The sequence below is a fragment of the Sylvia atricapilla genome, chromosome 1, assembly GCF_009819655.1.
Source record: "Sylvia atricapilla isolate bSylAtr1 chromosome 1, bSylAtr1.pri, whole genome shotgun sequence".
NCBI classification, from domain to species: domain Eukaryota; kingdom Metazoa; phylum Chordata; class Aves; order Passeriformes; family Sylviidae; genus Sylvia; species Sylvia atricapilla.
The window spans coordinates 110,158,079-110,174,864 of NC_089140.1; the positions used below are offsets into that span (position 1 = coordinate 110,158,079).

Sequence of the window (16,786 nt, forward strand, 5' to 3'; positions counted from 1 at the left end):
TTTGGAAACTCCTTCATGAGTTGGTAGCTGGAAAGAAGGGCTGGTCAATGTGTGATAGGACACCTTGTTTAGAAGTTGTGACAGGAAAAATGTTTAGGTATGCAGGAACTACTTTGAACTTCAAACAGAACAACAGCTAGCCATACCTGAGACACCTGCCTTGTGCTGAAAGGGAACAAGACAAGCCACACAGCAGAGGTGCAAATTAGACTCCTGGTTTTTATGGATGAGACATCTTAAAAACTCACAGTGAATGATAATAGGGCAACTAGAAAAGAACCTGTTGTTAAACTTGCCCTAGACTTACATTTTAAGTTTAAATTACTCCCAGTCATTCCCATTTTCCAGCCTTGCAATTAGAAGCTTGACCAGGCATAAGCCTGGCTGGATTGAACCTCTGATTTGATTAATGTTTGTACTTGACTAGTGTTGATGACAGGCCCAGGCGAAGCTAATAAATACAAGAGTGGTTTGTGAGATAATCCAAGTGCATCTACATAAAGGGGCATAAAGAATGGTTTTCTGGAGAAATGGCTCCCCAAGGTATTCATAAAGGCTCAGGACATGGAATGTGCTGCTTTGCAGGTACAAAAATTGATGGGGGGTAGGGGGATGTAGGGTGGGGACCAGAGTTTTCAGGTGTTTAATTGCAGAAAGCAGCCTGCTTTGGTAGACACAGGCCAGTGTCTCCCTGCAGAGGACAGAGAGCTGAAATATATCTCACAGTTGCAGGAAGCACTAAGACTGCTTCTTAACAACCCTGCATTTGAATTTGTACCATCAGCATGTCCATGAGGCTGTCCAAAAAAGCAGGATTTTCACTTTGCAGAGGCTTCTCCTTTTGGTTTGGTTTTAATTTTGCTTTCATCAATTTCAAGCAAACTCAGAAATTTTTCTCCTGCAAACTGAACAATCAAGGAAAGCTTCACTTAGAATAAGCTGATTTACCATGTACCCTTAACAAAAAAACCATTCCTGATGCCATAGTAGCTCTGTCAGCCAGGTACACTTGCCTGTCTCAAGACTGCTAACCACACTTGAAGCATCATCAGCTCCTTAAGTCTTGTTCCTAAGTCCTGTGGTGCTTTGACAGGAATCAAAGCATTTTTCTATGGGAATTGTCCCTTCCATGTGACAAGTTTGTTGAAAAGCATCTTGCTAACTGTAGTCTCAATCCCCCTTGAAAGTATTTTTTCTCCTGCCATGCACAGTCCATCCCAGTCAGGTCTGTGACCCATGGAGTGGGGAGTTCATTGCTCACTCAGCCTTGGAAGGGCATGTTCTGGAGAATGAAAGATTAAGATTTAGTGTGGTGAAACTGCCTATAAGTGCAAATAATTTAGCACTATGTTAAAACAGTGATTAATTTAGCCCATAATTTCAAGAAATGAAGCAACACTCCCTGACAAAGCCTCAGAAGATATAATTTATAACAGCTCTCCCAGTTAGCAGCCTAAAGAGCTATCCTCAGTTCTGTTTATATCTTGACTGGATTCCCGGCTGAGCATCAAGGTCTCCTGGTATACTCTCCTGTGAGCTGTAAACAGAGATTTTAAGGACAGGTTCTCCTGTGGTCTGATCTGTTTTACGTGTCACTCTTCCTTTTTAGTAACATTACTGACACTTAAATGTCCCTGCTGAAACACAAGTCTTCCCTTACCTCATCATTACAGGGACAAAATCCCTGGTTGTGGGCTCGTTCATTTCACCCTCCATGGTGATGCCTTTTCCCTGCATTTTTCTGTTATATTGTGATAATAATATCAGCTTCCATAACTGATACAATCTGCAGACACAAAGACTTCCCTGCTGGCTTTCTATCTCCCACCACATTTCATTTCGAGCTTGCATTTCAACCTCTGTGTCCTCCATGACCTCATACCTTACTTCACCTGTTGTGTCACTTCTGATGCACTCCATCCCTCCCACGTTCCCAGTGCATCTCGCCAAGTCAGAGGGTACCAGCAGGCCACTCTCTGTGGTATCAACTATGCCTGAACCACATTTTCATCCTTTTCTCACCTCTCCTTCCCACTGCTCCAGCAGTGTGAGGAGGCCAGTACCTAGAAAATGGTATCAGAGTGAGAATCCAGCATTGCCTGTGCCTTTCTCTTAAGACTTTTAAGAGGATTCCTATTAATGTTTGCATGAAGGAGGGTAGTGTAATCCCCTAACTATCTAACTAGGCGTGCTTGAGCCTCCAGTATGAACAAACCTTTTCATTTTCTTGTTTGTTTTTTCCAGTCAGAAATTCATTTGCTTCCTTTTTTTTTTTTTTTTTTTTTTTCCTCCCTAGTCAGAAATGCAGTCTCTTCATGTTGCTTTCATATTGGAGAAAGCATCTTCTGCATACAGGACTGATGCAGAAGAATCCTGAAATCCTTCAGCCTTCCTGGCACCATGTATTTAGGAGCATTTAGACCCTTAAGCATTATCCAAGCTCAAGTTTTTAAGCATGTAGCTGAAAAGTTATATATATTGTTGTTTTTGTCAAGTGGATTGGAAAATCTGTGAAAACTGAGATGAAAACCCCCACCCAACTTGCAAATGTTGCTGTTTTAAAGACTATGCATTGCATTTCTAATGTAGATAGTTGTGTCTTATTTAAAGGTAATACACGATGGTTGAAGATGAAAGGAAACCTGAGGCTGCTACTCTGAAAGGTGCTGAAATTTCTTCTCAGGTATCTCTGTGTTAAGCCTACACGGTTAATCCCTATGGCTTATCTGACCAGTTAGTGAAAAACAAGTGGGTCACAGAAATCGAGCGCCGGAGACCATTCGGTTCCTGTAGCAAACCTAACTGCGCACATTTTGAGAACCGCAGGATGATCAGAAGCTTTTCCTGCCCGTCACTCCTCACAGCCGGGCTCCCCGATATGCTCGGAAGGCTCCCGCACACCCACCCAGAGGCCGGCCCGTGCTCTGGGCAGCGCCGGAGGAGCATGTGCCCCGCCGCCCGCACCTGCAGGACGGGCTCCCGGGGAAGGGCGGGCTGCGGCCGCGCTGGCACCCAGGGCTCTTTCCCCAGCACGTCCCCGCGCCGCCTGTGCCGCCGCCGAAGTCGCGCTCCGCTCCGCGCCCCGCAGCGGGAGCGCCGGCCGGGCTGGCGGGGGCTGCAGGGGACCCCTGCCCGGGGCTGGGACCCACGCGGGGACTCCCGCCCGGGGTGGAGTGCCTTCCCCCGGTACCTGCCCCACGACCCGCCGCTGCGGCACGGAGCGATCGCCCCATCGCCGCGGGCACGGCGCGCACCGCTCCCGGCCGGGGCGGCACTGGCTCAGAGGCGCCCGTCAGCACCGTCAGAGGCGGGCACGGCGCGCAGCCCCCTCCTCGCCCGCTCCCGGGGGAACCGCGGCGTCGCGCCCACCTCCTCCCGCGGCCGGGCCCCGCCCTCCCCTGGAAAAGGGGATGACATCATCCCTCTCCCCCCGCTCGCCCCGCCGCTCCCCCGGCCCGCCCGCCACTCCGGCGGGGCCGGGGGGGTCCCGCCCGCACCCCCTCGGCGGAGCCGCGCCCTCGGGGGGCCCGGAGGGGGCTCCCGGCCCCGCCGCCCGGCCTCGCCCCTGCCCCACGCCCCACTACGTCATCCCTCCCACCGCCCCCTCTCCGCCGGTGCTGGCGGGGGAGCGTCTCCCGCGGGGAGCGCGGGGGCCGGGCAGCGGCTTCGCGGCGGCTTCAGCCGGCGAAGGGCGCCGGCGCACCATCGCGGCGCCGGCGCGGTGCGGCGGGCGCGGCTGCGCATCGCGGCGGGGCGGGCGCGGCGGGCGGGCGGCGGGGCAGCTCCTGCGCTGACACCTGCAGCATGTGCCAGGAGCTGCAGCGGCAGCGGCCGCCTCTGCCTCTGCGCGGCGCGGCCGCCCCGCTCCGGCGCCGTGCGCGGCGGCGGCGGAGCAGGAGCAACTCCCGCTCCTCCCGGCGCGTCCCTCCTCCTGCCTGGCACCGTGTGCCGGCGGCGGGTGCACGGTGACCTTACGGAGCGTGCATTACCTCACAGGTAAATATCAGCTGATCCGCCCCGGCGGCGGCGGGAGCAGGCGGCGGCGGGAGCGCACGGAGCCTTCCCGAGGTAGCGATCCCGACCGGGACAGCGGGTGCGAGGCGCCGGGCGGGGGGCGCAGCCGCCTGTTGCCGTGTGCCTGTGCGGGGCGGGGGGCGCCGGGGGTTCCCCGTCGGCACCGTGCCCCGGGGGCGGGGGGCGGCCTCGGGAGGATGGGCGAGGCGGAGGGGCAGCCCCCCCTGTCCCCCACCCTGCCCAGGCCGCCCCCGCTGGGGTCGCGGGGCGCTCCCGCCGGTCCCCAGGCGCCGCTGAGGCGCTCCCGGCGTGCGAGTGTGCACAGGCATGCGGCACGGCGCTCGCTCCCGGTCGCCCACCCGGCCGCTCCGTGCAGCAGGTCCCGGGGTCCCCGGAGACCACCTGGGCACCCGGTGTGCTGTCCCTGCTCGCCTGCTGTCGCCTCTTGCAGCCGGCTGAGGTAAAAGTGACGAAAGGACGGCGCCCCGCAACGCAGCAGCGGCTGCCTTTACCTGTGCGTTCACCGGCTCGTTGGCAAACTTTGGTGCTGGGCGGTGAAAATCTCGGTCGTTGCAGCCAAACTGGCTCCTTCTACACTCCCATGCTAGAGACCAGCTAGCACCCAAAGTGAAATCCTGCTGGCCACCGCCGAATCGGGTATTTAATCACTGGATCCACTTCCCTGCATGGGTGATGGTTTAGGTAGTACTTTAGTAGTTCTTTAAACGTGGGTGGGAAGCAGTGTTGTCTGGTAATCCTTGATGGTTACTGGTGACCCAGATGTTAAAAAGGAGAGGTTCAGCCAAGTAATAAGCAGCATCACAGATTTGGTGTTAGTAGGCTTTCAATATATTGTGTTGTGTTTGAAGTTTTGTAACTTGCTGCTCAGTTCTGAACGCTGTACCTCTGCTTCTCCCCCCCCCCCCCTTTTTTTCTTTTTTTCGGATGTAGAAGTATCCTAATAATGGGGGTAAAGGCATGGATTCTGTGATTTAACAGTGTCATTAGCTATGGAGCTGTTCTCATAACTTTTACCTGGATACCAGGCTGTGTCTCACACCTGTGACTGCCATATGACCAGACTAATAAAATTCTGACAGCTAAAGAGTAGTAGGTTCTAGGTTTTTAAATCACCCTGGTTTCTGGTTGTCAAAGGGTAAGTGAGCATGAGATAAGAGCCAGTGCCATGTCTATTTTAAGTTCGTGTCTTTATATTGCTCCTCAAAAGAGAATGATCCTACTGACACATTTTTGGGTTTCACCTTCCTGTTGCAGTCAAGGTCCTGTATTTATTCAAAGTCTGTATTCATTGCAGTGGACAAATTTGTGGGTTTTTTGTGGATTTTATTTTTTCTTTTTCATAGGACAGAGCTAAAACTCAAAGAACTGAATGCCTCAGAATAAATCTTGCCTTCCTATAGAAAAGCATATATATAATACCATCTCCTGGCTTGACCTCTCAGTGGGATATAAGTGTAGTCAGAATGAGATGCTGTCGTCTTGCAGTGGTGGTAGTAAATACAGAATTACATACATGTGCCCTCTGTGATCACAAGCAAGTGGATAGTTTGTGCAGGTAATGCTCCGTATGTGTGGCTCCCCAGTGCTGTGTACTCATTTCCACAAGCAGTTTTCAGTGTGCTGCTGGTTGTGTGCCCCAGTGTCCAGCATGGCTGAACTGTGCAGGATCAACCATCATAGATTCAACTCCCTCTGCAAAGCAGCTCAGAACCCAGTCCTGAAGACAGACCTGTGGCAGTGATCTCTGCATTCCAGACCAACCCACTGATTCTGTGACTAAAAACCAGAAAGAAAGCACAAGGTACATTATGATAAACTGCTGGATACCAATCCCTTAAGGTTTAGAGCAAGGTGAAGGATGAATTGTTTTGTTTGGCTTTTGAAGGTTTATTCCTTTATTAACTATTTCAATGATTTCTACAGTTGTATATCGTCAGATTGTAGAGTAGATTGTCTCCTCTTACACCTTTTGCCCACTATAAATCCATTCAGAATTGCCTATAAGGGTCAGCACTGATCTAACTTTCATTCCAGGAAAATAATCAGATATAATTGCATGGAAATCAATGAATATATACAGACATGAAGCTGTGAGAAGAAAATGGGCCTCATGGTGTTTTATATTTGTATAGCTGAAAGCCAAAAATAGCTGTCATAAACACAGCGTGTCCTTTTGAAAGAAACAGTCAATGCCTACCTTAGAGTTGTTAGAGTTGTTCAAAGTTTCTTGTGTTTCAGCAGCCTTGGGTTAGAAAAGTGAAGGCAGCAGTCTTGCAATGAGAACTGTTTCAGAGAAACTTTTTGTGCCAGTGACTAATCTCCTTCTTAATTCCATGTTGTTAATCTTAGCGTGCCCATATCAACACTACTAACATTTGGAAAGGACTGCTTTCTCAAACAGGGTTCCTTGAATGTGTTTCCAGGTGTAGTAGGGTTCATTCCAATGACTATGTTTTAAACTGCTGCTCTTTACATTAATTATATATATTCCTATCTCTAGGCTTAACAGCAAAATGTAAGTGGTATGGAATATTACATTCCAATTAGTTTTGCAGTGCAAATGGGGATTATAGTTGATGGGTAAGTCTGACATGCACTGCATGACTTGTCATGTTTTTCCTGGAGAGAGGGGAGTCTTGGGTCTGAGTCACCATGGAAGAACATGGAGCCCCGTAGGCATAAAACTGGTGCAGTGGAGTGATGAGTCAGATCTCTTATCTATAAATTCGGTATTATGTGGTATTCATGCATGGGGTGCATCACATTCATTGTGCACCTAGGCAAGTAACTAACAGGCGGAAAACTCACTTGATCAGACCTCTGACTCGCCTTTCCTTTGCAGAGTTGGTCCTGCTTCTGTGGAAATGAAAGGCTGCTGGTTAGGATCATGTATGAAATCATGGTGTATTAACCTGGGAGCAAATCAGCTCTGCCAGGCTATACCCAGTAATTTCTTACATTGTTTCAAGTCCATGTAATATGACCTAATACTTAAATGTTCACTTTTTGTGTTTTAGAGTTGAACCAGCTTTTTCAGACTTCTGGAACTGGATAAAGAATAGCAGAGTAAGAGCAGTGTTGCATCTTCATAGACCCCAGTGAAGGTCTATTTGTTAAGCTAAATGACTTTTCATGAGCATTGCCGTGGAATGTCAGTATTGTTTCGTTTTCCAGAGGAAACTGATGTAACTGCTAAGCTAATGAAAGTAATTGAAATTTCTTAGAAGTGGTAGCCACAGAAATATGTTAATCAGCAAGAGTGAAGATTTGCCCACGCAGCTGTTTTCAGAAACAAAACAAAGCCTTACATCAGAGGTGTCTTCACTTAGACACTTACTGTGAACTTCTTTGAATAGCAGTCATTAATAACGCTATCTTCTCAAGCTAATGGAGCATGAAGGTTCCGTGATTTATAATCATTTGGGAGCAGATGCTTGAAATTCTGTCCACTTACACAAACACCACAAGAATGACACTTTTGCTGAAAATCGGGGGGAGGCAGGGGGGAAGTTGTGTGTGACTATCAGAATGGCTTGAAGAGTGTAATGCAGTGTCTCCCTCTCCAATGTCATTACAGAAGCTACTGTGTTTGGAAAAATTACATGAGGTCTCTGTTTGAAAATCAGAGCAGAAGATTATTGATCTGTGTATTTTTAATCTTTTGTATGTAGCCAGTTACCATATTGTGATTGCTGCAGATGTTAGCACTGGCTTTGGGGTAGGGTGTGTGTGTGTTCGTGGTCTTGCAAAAAAAGCTTCTGTCTTCTCACATTGCCTTAAATTGGGAAACTGTTACAATGAAGACATATGGAAAACCATGCAGGAAAGATGTGCAAATTTAGGTCTAAATTGTACGAATTCCAATTAAAGCATAAATGCTTCATCTGGTTTTAAGTTAGATGCATCTTTTGTATTCATTAGGCTTATAGATATCTAGTGTTACTTGTGGAGAAATCAGTGCAGGCATGGCTTAGCAGTCTCAGCAACTGAGATAAAATGCCAAACCATTTGTCAGGACTTGGAAATTTCAGTGGTCTTTGTGTGCTGGTGTGGAGATGTCCAAATCTGAGACTAATTGCCCTGATGCTGTTCCCTTCAGTAGAGCCAGATTTTTGGCCTGCTGCTTGAGACAGACTGGTCTGAAATGTATGAGGCAAAATCCTCCCCTCAGTTACGATGACATAAATCCAGTATTTGTGTATTTTCCCCATCCCCCTGAAGAGAGAAGGAGATCACAACTGTTTGACTTACCTATGGCATATCCACAGCTGCTGCTAGGGACTGTAATTGTTTCATGCAGTGCCTTTACTACAGAATGTGTGACGTCATCTCCTCTTGGAAGCACTGTATTTGTACTGATTGTGTGAGAAGTATCACTGACAGTTCACATGCCTGTGCATATGCCACAGAGACCCAGAGGGAAATCCCGAGCTGTACCTTTTATTGTACAGAGGCTGCACTTTTATAGGGATGCTCTCTCTGTACAGGCAGAACAGCCTGTAAAGGGAAATACAGCGATTTCTATAATTGTTCAAAAGAGATTACAACTTAACAGATTCCATCCTATAATGTACAAAGTACAAAAATAAAGGCTCTTTTCAGTTAAATCTTTCACCAGACTGATGTCAAGAAGCAATGCAATATCTGAAGTGATTTGGTCTTTTTTTAATCTTCTTAGCTGGAAGAGATGTCAGAAGAGCCATTCAAAATTGAAGTAGAAGATACATATGGAATTTCCTCATGTAGTGGTCTGGATGTCTGCTTATTTTGCTTAGAAGAAATTCAGACTTCAGAAGCACACTTGATTTTCCTTTCTGTTGGTGCTGACAAGCTCTGCCTTGGCTTAGTTGTCTAAAGAGGTAACAGCAATTTAAAATGTCCTGTGATGGCAATGTCTATAAACTGTTTTGCAATGTAAGTATCATAATGTAAGATTTTTCTGATCTGATTAAAATGAACTGGGGAAAGAATCTTTTACCATTATCTCCAGCTTTTCACAAGTTCAGCTGGGACTTTTTCCTGACCGCTGAGTCCTCACACAGTGAGTGTGAGTGGAGGCTCATTTAACTGGTAAAACTCCTCCATAATGAAGTTTGGCCATGTTGGTTTAAATAAAAGCATGATATAATTTTGCCCTTGGGCCTTCCTGGGGAGCAGAAGAGCTGCTGGTTTTGTGCCAGAATTTGCTTGTCATACTTACGGGTGAATAAGCCCATTGAACAGTGAGACCACATTGCACTGTTCATCTTGGCTCGTGCAGGGAGGCAGAGCGGTGTCTGCATCCCACTTGACACTAGGGAGGGTGGATGAGCTGATTCCATCCATGAGGAATAGCCACATCTTGAGGTTCTAAAGCAGGCTCCTAGTGGCCAAGTCCACAGGTGCCTGAAGGAAAAGAAAAGTAGAAGATAAAGCAACATTTCCTGGCGTGTTATTATTGTTACTGAGAGATTAAAATCCCAATGCAAACCATGACCCATCTCTGTCTCCATGCAGTGCAAGTGTAAAAGTCAAGGTCAGCTTTAAACAGAAATGTGAGAGGGAGCAGCATGTGCAAGATGATCCTCCTGGAAAGAGTTAGGCTGAGTTGAAGATATGATACATGTAGTTCTGATTTTGATTCCTGGTTCCTGGGCAGCTGGAGTTACTCACCAAGTCTGCATGTGCTGGAAGGAGCTGCGTTTTGTAGGCCATTAGTCTATGCCCTTATGCCTCACCGAATTGCCCTGTATAGTGGCTATTTACATCTATTGAGTTGTCTGACAATTGCCCTGTTGTACTTGATTGGTGCCAAGGTCAACGTTAAATGATGGCTGGCCGGTGCTCGGCCACAGCAGCATTGTCCACTATAATCACCTCCACAAAGTGGATCACAGCCTGAAGTACCAGTCAGCTCTCCTCTTTTCTTTCTCCTTGGCTTTGGCGTGCGTGCCAATGGTCGTGCCCCCGCGGCGTGCCACACAGACCAGAGTGGCGCTGGGAGCCTTTGGTCCCTGGGGAAAGGAGGGCTCTTGGCTGCCCACCAGAGCCCGTCACTGCCTGACAGTTCCGCTTCATGGAATGGGCCGGCCAACGCCTCGGTGGGCAGAGTGCCAGCCTGGCAGATGGGCCTGAGTGTGGGCAGCCAGCAGAGCCCATACATATGTGTAGATGTACATAATTGTATGTACGGGCATAATAAAGAGGGATCTTTGCAGTTTGAAAAAAGGTGCCGAAGCGAAAGGCTGAGTACGAAAGCAGCGAGCCTGAAGAGAGACTTCTTTTAGACGAGGGGGCATGTTAGAGTGCTCAGAGGAAGGATCTGTGCTTTCCTTGTTGCTCTCTGCTTGCAGTTTTCCAGATTATGTAATAAACAAAGGAGGCTATTTAGTCTTTTGAATCCAGGCACTCTTGTAACTACAACTGGGAATGTGGAAAATGACACTTCACTGCAGTGAATTTCCTTACGAACCACTTGGAGCTTGCTACCAGCTCAGATTCTACCAACACAGTCTCTAGTACAGCTTGAGATCAGTGGGAATTTGTGCTTGCTGTACTTTTGTTTTGAATTGCGTTTTAAAGTGTGAAATACTGTTGTGAACAAGAGTTGTGTGGAAATCAGCTGTCAGTACAAAACGTACCAAACTTTCTTTGTAGCTCACAGCTTCCAGAATCTTTGTGTAGTTAGCTAGACTCCCTAGCTAAATCCCTTCCATGGATGGCAGTCAGCTAATGCATGCAGGCCATATATTTTTTTGATAACTATATATATATCATTCTTTTGAAGATATTAACATTAGTTGCATCTCCACAGAAAGGACATAGGAAAGCTAGGTGACTTGAACTTGTCTGCAGATGGATTTGGTTGCAGAAGCCCATTTCCCTTGAGCCCATTTCCCTAATTTTATAGATGTGATGCTGTGGAAGCATTTGCTGTCTGAGGGCACATGGGTTTCTTGCTTGAAGGTCCAGCTCTCACTAGGAGGGAGCACTTGTGGTTTGCAGGAAGAGTAGCATCACGTACCCAAGTGGAAATTGCCATGGGCTTCTCTTAAAATTCTGGAAGGTCTGTGGGTGCAGGTTTATTGAGCTGGTAGAACAAACCAAGGATTTGTGATTTTTGGCAAAATCCGTAATGAGCTCTGCGTACTCTCAGTATAAAAGTAGAGATTCAGCTTTATCTTTCTAGGATCCTTAAGTTAGATTAGCTGGAATTACTGGGATAAGAAAAATCTTTTCTCAAATCCTGGAAATAAGTGACATTTGCCAGATCTAATGTAATCTCTTTACGCTTAACCTGAAGACGTGGCAGCTGCCTGTGTGACTCCCAAACCAGGTATTGCTGATTTCTGAGTGCACACAGTCCACAGAGAAATTTGCAAGCCAGCACTTTCAATGCAGTGGGGCAGACCTAGGCAATGTGTTTTGGCTTAAAGAACGGGACCAGGCTTTTGCTGGGGTCTGACCTACCTGGCGAGGTGTTCAAAATGAGTGCAAGGAAAGCACTATTCTGAAAGGGGAAATAATGAGGTAATTTCTTAGGGCATGGGTTTTGAAAAGTGATTAAAACTCCTGCAGGTTTCAGAGGCAGGTATTTGCTCCTGTAATGGAAATGATAACACCATTCCTGGTCTGAGTATGATGTCTGATGTGCATGCACACTTTTATTAGCTTCTTACTCTTTTTTTTGGGCTTCCAGACACGTTTACCATGTGACTCTGCTCATTTTTTCCCTTCTTAAATATTAATCAGAACAAGCAGTTTAATGGTGGTGTGCACTAGTTAATGGGAACTACAGAAATTTAAATCCCCTGTGCTGGAATTTTGCAAGTTTTGACTCATTTAATCCCTCTCTCCTTAGCCCACATCTACCATTCCCTTTGTGCAGGCTAGTAGGAATACGGCCTTTAAGTCCCAAGGGGGTTTTATCAGTTTTCTTATCACTTGCATTCAGTTGCTTCTGGTGGGACTGTTAGAAAAACACAGGTGTAGTCCTTCAAAGGACTGGGAGAGGACAAAGGGATAGAAAAACAGGATGCAGGAGGAGGAGGACGTGGGTTGTTAAAAGGGGAAAGTGGGATGGAGAAAAATAGCATGTGAAAGGAGAAAAGAAAATGCAAAAGGGAAGGGTAGGAAAAAAGAAAAAAAAAAGCCTGAAAACAGCAAAAAGAAAAGAAGGAGAGGAAAGGAGGAAAAAAACCCCAACCAGATCATCTGATGAGAAGAATGTACTGTGTTAATTAAAATTAGTACATGCTCCAGCTAGGTTTCTTTCCTCTTAACATGATAGAGCACGACTGATTTTGCAAAGGCTTATTTGGCAAGGACTCTCATTTGACCTTACAGGACTACTTGCAGGAGGAATTCTCTCAAGGAGACCAGTGTTAGCAGCAGCAGGGTCAGTTTGCTGGGTGTTTCTGGCCCACAGGCAGGACATTGGAAGCTGAACTGCATCCCGCCGTGCTCCGTGTAACCTTCTGCAGAGAAAGGTGATCCATACTGTAAATATTGCAATATTAGAGTGACTCCAAAAGTAGTCTCTGTTTCTCTAGACAGATACAGGAGATTTTAAAGCGGTCAGTGTTTGTGAACACTACATTTCTTTAAAAGGCACTTGGCTAATTTTTCCTTCATGACCCCTGGTTATCTAGTCATATCAAGACTGAAATTACTATGGACAACTGCATGAAACTTTTTTGCATAGAAAAGGTATACAATAGCTATTGTACAAGAGAGTAACTTAAAATGCAGCTTCTTAGTACATTTTTCTTCACTAAGCATTAGCCAGTCATCCTTAAGCAGAAGAATAGGTAGAATACCTTCATGTTTTTGTGAAAGGTGTGTTTCATTTGCCCATTGTGTTGCTCTTCTGTATTTCCACAGGGAATGCTACCTTTCTGATGCCCTGGGAGCCCCATATGACCCCTGCTATTTGCATTTATACATGAGTGTTACCTATCTTCATTTTAAAAACAAGCTGGCAGAAAGATAATTATTCCTGCACAATTTATGTCTTTTTTTTTTTTTCTTTCAACATATGAAATCACATAGTAGGGCTTATAAATCTCTCTTGATTTGTTGTAGGTAATCAGACTTTTGATGGTGCACTTGACTATCAGAACAAATGACTTCTTTACCATAAGCTCTGTTCGAAATAATGAATGTAATGTTAGTGGTCTTAGTGAAGCAGTGGGTTATATTACAGTGACTGCAAAGCATGAAAACCTACTGTGTCTTTCTGTCATAAAAAGGCCCTGCCTGTGCTGTAGATCCTGTGAAGAATTTGTAGAGATACTTGAAAGGATAAAACACTGTATAAATTCCTAAAGTTCAAAGAGAAAATACCACTCAGGATAAAAAAGGGAGCTTAGCCCAGCAGCAGCTTAACCATATATGACAGATCTAGTGCTAAGTCCTGCGCCATCAATGCAAATGCTTCTGGAGTTCACCAAGTAGCCAAATGGAAAGACTAGAAGAAAGGCTTTGAGATCTGACCTGGGGAGAGGGGCAGAAATAAAAGGCATGTGTTTCCCAATAAATGACTCTTATTCTCTGGGCAGAGCGTGAACAGGAAGGTCTAAGACATGCACAGCTAGATTTGTGTGGGATTTCCTGTGAAAGTTACTTTTAAAAGCATTAATATGTGTTTGTCTGTATCTCTGTGCAAGTGTTACGCCATAAATAAAATTTGGAACCATAAAAGTTGGGCATCCTGTTAGAATAAGATAGGGAAAGGTCACACCAGGCCTAAACAATGGTTTTGAGTGCTGAGAGTTAAAAAAATATCATTAGCTATACCCTCCTTTGGCTGCCATATAATGACACAAACATTTGATCAAACCTGATAACATTTAGGCCATAAGGGTAATCAAAAATGCAGTAAGGCTGGTTTAGAGGTCACACTACTTCTAGATACTTCCCTTTGACCTTCATTGGCCTCTATGCAAATCTTGGACCCAGCTGTTTTCCTGTCGTGCCAGCTCCACACAGAAACATCCCACAGTACAGTCATGCCTCACGCTGGCCTCTCTCCTTCCCCCTGCAGCTGCTCTTGTGTGCTCTTGTCCTCTACAAGCCCAAGGATCCTTTCCTGTTCTGCCAGTGGCACCTGGATTCAAGCTGCTCTGTCTTAACCACTGCTGCACATTGACTCTGGATGACCTATGAACATGCAAGTCATCTCAGTAATTAATTGCACTGGTTTTCACACAGAATGACACAAACCCTGGTGGCTTTGGCAGGTTGCTGTCGCCACAGACGTGCAGGGACAGCTTGGATGAGTGTCCAAGGAAAGGAATGACACAACAGCATTTTAGCAGCTGTGCTGGTACCAGGTTTCAGACTTTTTACCCGGTACTCACAGTGCTGTTTCAAGTAGTGAGAACCTTGGGAAGGTAGGAAGTGATGTTGTGTATCGAAGACCTTAATGTTAAATTAAATGTAGTGGACACATTGCATGCTAAGTGTAGTCCTAGGAAAGTAGGCATGAGGTTGTAGTCCCTGCTGTGAGATAAGCATGCTTGTTACAGGCCATATTGTGGCTTTCTGGCCCTTGCTGGTGACCACTAGAGATAGAAATTGTTCATATTGCTTTTGTTTATTCATAAGAGGAAGACAGATGGAGCTGCATTTCTGTTCTGAAGCTAAAGTATAGGCTAAAGGTATTCTTTTTTTTCCCAGGGATTTTTAAGGTTTTTTTTAGGAGACTGCAGCAGTGTATTCTAAGCAGTCACAGGAGCTTTTATGACAGCTGTTTTGCTTGAAAGCCTGTATCTGTCAGTGTCTTTAACATGGTTTGATGTAATCCTTTGGATTTCCTCATGTTTAAAAAAGCTGCAGTCTTCTTTGCCTACCAAACCACATTTAACAGTTGAAATTTTAGCAGTGAATATTTTTAAAACCTGCCATTTTGCACATACTGTGTTTGATGATCCTACTGTTTATGTATTTTTAATACATCTCTCACCTTAATCTGAATATCCAATTAAGGACGTGGCTGAAGAAAATAGGGGAGTTTGGAAGAAAAAGAAACAGAAATAAAGTAATACTAGCAGAAACCTTAGTAGTCCCATATGTCTATGCCATTTGCTGCTCAAAACCAAGGAAAAAGATTTAAAAACAAAGTTGTCTTTCAGAGCAGACCTTATGCCTATGAGTCAATGTTATCTTACTACTCAGGTGTCGAGAAGGTTTGTCCTTGAAACCCAGATTTCCCTTACATACACTGACATGTGTTTTGCAAGACCTTGAAATTACACAACGGAAGGAGAGCTGAAAGCTGCTGCCAGAGCTACAAATGGTCACAGTTATCCCATGAATCTTTGATTCCATGACTCTGGTGCTGCAGATGGGAACCGTGGGGCTGCAGGCAGGCAGTCAGCTCCTTTGGCCCGGTGGGGAAGTGCAGGGATACCACTGAGGGCAGGATGCAGATGTTGTCCTTCCTTTGACATCGGCAGCTGGGCTGTCCCTCACTTTTCTTTTTCTATTTTTGCCCAAAGTGCTGTACATTCTCTCAAGCAGGAATGCTTGAGAGGGGACAGTGTTCACTGCTGTGGTGGGTCCTGGGGCTGCCTCTCACTCAGAATGCAGAGAGGGGGGGTATAGGACCTGACCTTAGCACTTCTGAGTTGGCTGTCTGGAAACCAGCCAGGGCACTTGAATTAACTGCTGTTTTTTCCGAGGGATTCTCTATGGCCTCTGCTTAACAGAGAGAAAAAGTGATGTTGTCCCATTGGTATTACGATTTATATCCAAATTTTGTTGAAACCAACATGCCAAGCTACAAAGAAACTTGTTTCAACAGATCCAGTTACCCAATATTATCAGCATCTAGCTGGATGGCTCTCAAGGGGCTTTGGAAAGGGGGGAAAGGGTGTTTGGTTTTTCATGGTGGTATTCTTCCTTTCTTTGCTTTTCTTTTAACTTCTTTCTGCTGAAATGACAGCAAAGCTTGCATGTTGTTGTAGTTAGCTCTTCACACATCTATTTCCATTTAAGGAGTGCAAGATACTGGGCCAATCTACATTTTTCTAGGGGTCTTCAAGAACAATGTGTTGCTTTGTTTGCAAAACCCCAAACCTAAAGGTTATCACTTCCTTGTCCCTGACAGGCTCAAGGCAGTGGAACTTCCTGGACTTCTTGCTGTGTGCTTGTCTAAGTCCAAACAGTCCCTTGTTAATGTGGGGTTAAAAATTCATTAAGAATTTATTTGCTCTTTATGCTTTACCTCAAATTGTATTATATTTGTATTTGGAAAGAGCACATCAGTGATTGGAGCATAGTTTAGGAAAAGCTTTTAAATGCTGTTACAGTGCTTAAATTGAAGGTCCAGCATGCACTCGTACACAGTCCTTGAATTATCAAAACATTTGTTAGTTTGTTATGTGAGCCATGTGGCTGTAAGCTCGGACCTTGAAAAGGTCTTTACTCTTTTTTTCACAGCTTATTTTTCAGAGTTTTATTCCTTTTGTTTCCTCTTATTTTTAAAGAAGACGATCCTCCCCCTACCTTGCAAGAGTTGAGTGTTTGATGTGACTTCGTTTTGGAGAGTGGTAACACCCACATGCATATTCTTCGTGAATCCTCAGTGTCATTAGATATTAAGGTGTTTATCTGGACTTCAAATACAAGGTTCTGCTTTGTGTTGTCTGTGCATCTGTATTAAATGTCTTCTTAACTGTTGTGTTTTTCTACTTGGCAAGTATTCCTAGCAGCAACTCCCACAGCAGTTCCTTCTAAAACTTCAGCATTTGTAACTGTACTGTTACCA

The 16,786-nt window shown here is 45.7% G+C and overlaps 1 protein-coding gene across 2 annotated transcripts in view; it reads left to right on the plus strand.

Annotated features, from left to right (window-relative positions):
• Positions 1–3,899: 3,899 nt before the first annotated feature.
• Positions 3,900–16,786, plus strand: part of DTNA (dystrobrevin alpha) — a 291,661-nt gene continuing 278,774 nt past the window's right edge. For both annotated transcript variants that reach the window (XM_066330583.1, XM_066330599.1), the window contains exon 1: positions 3,900–3,996. The gene's annotated coding sequence lies outside the window, so the exon portion shown is untranslated. The remainder of the gene's footprint in view (positions 3,997–16,786) is intronic.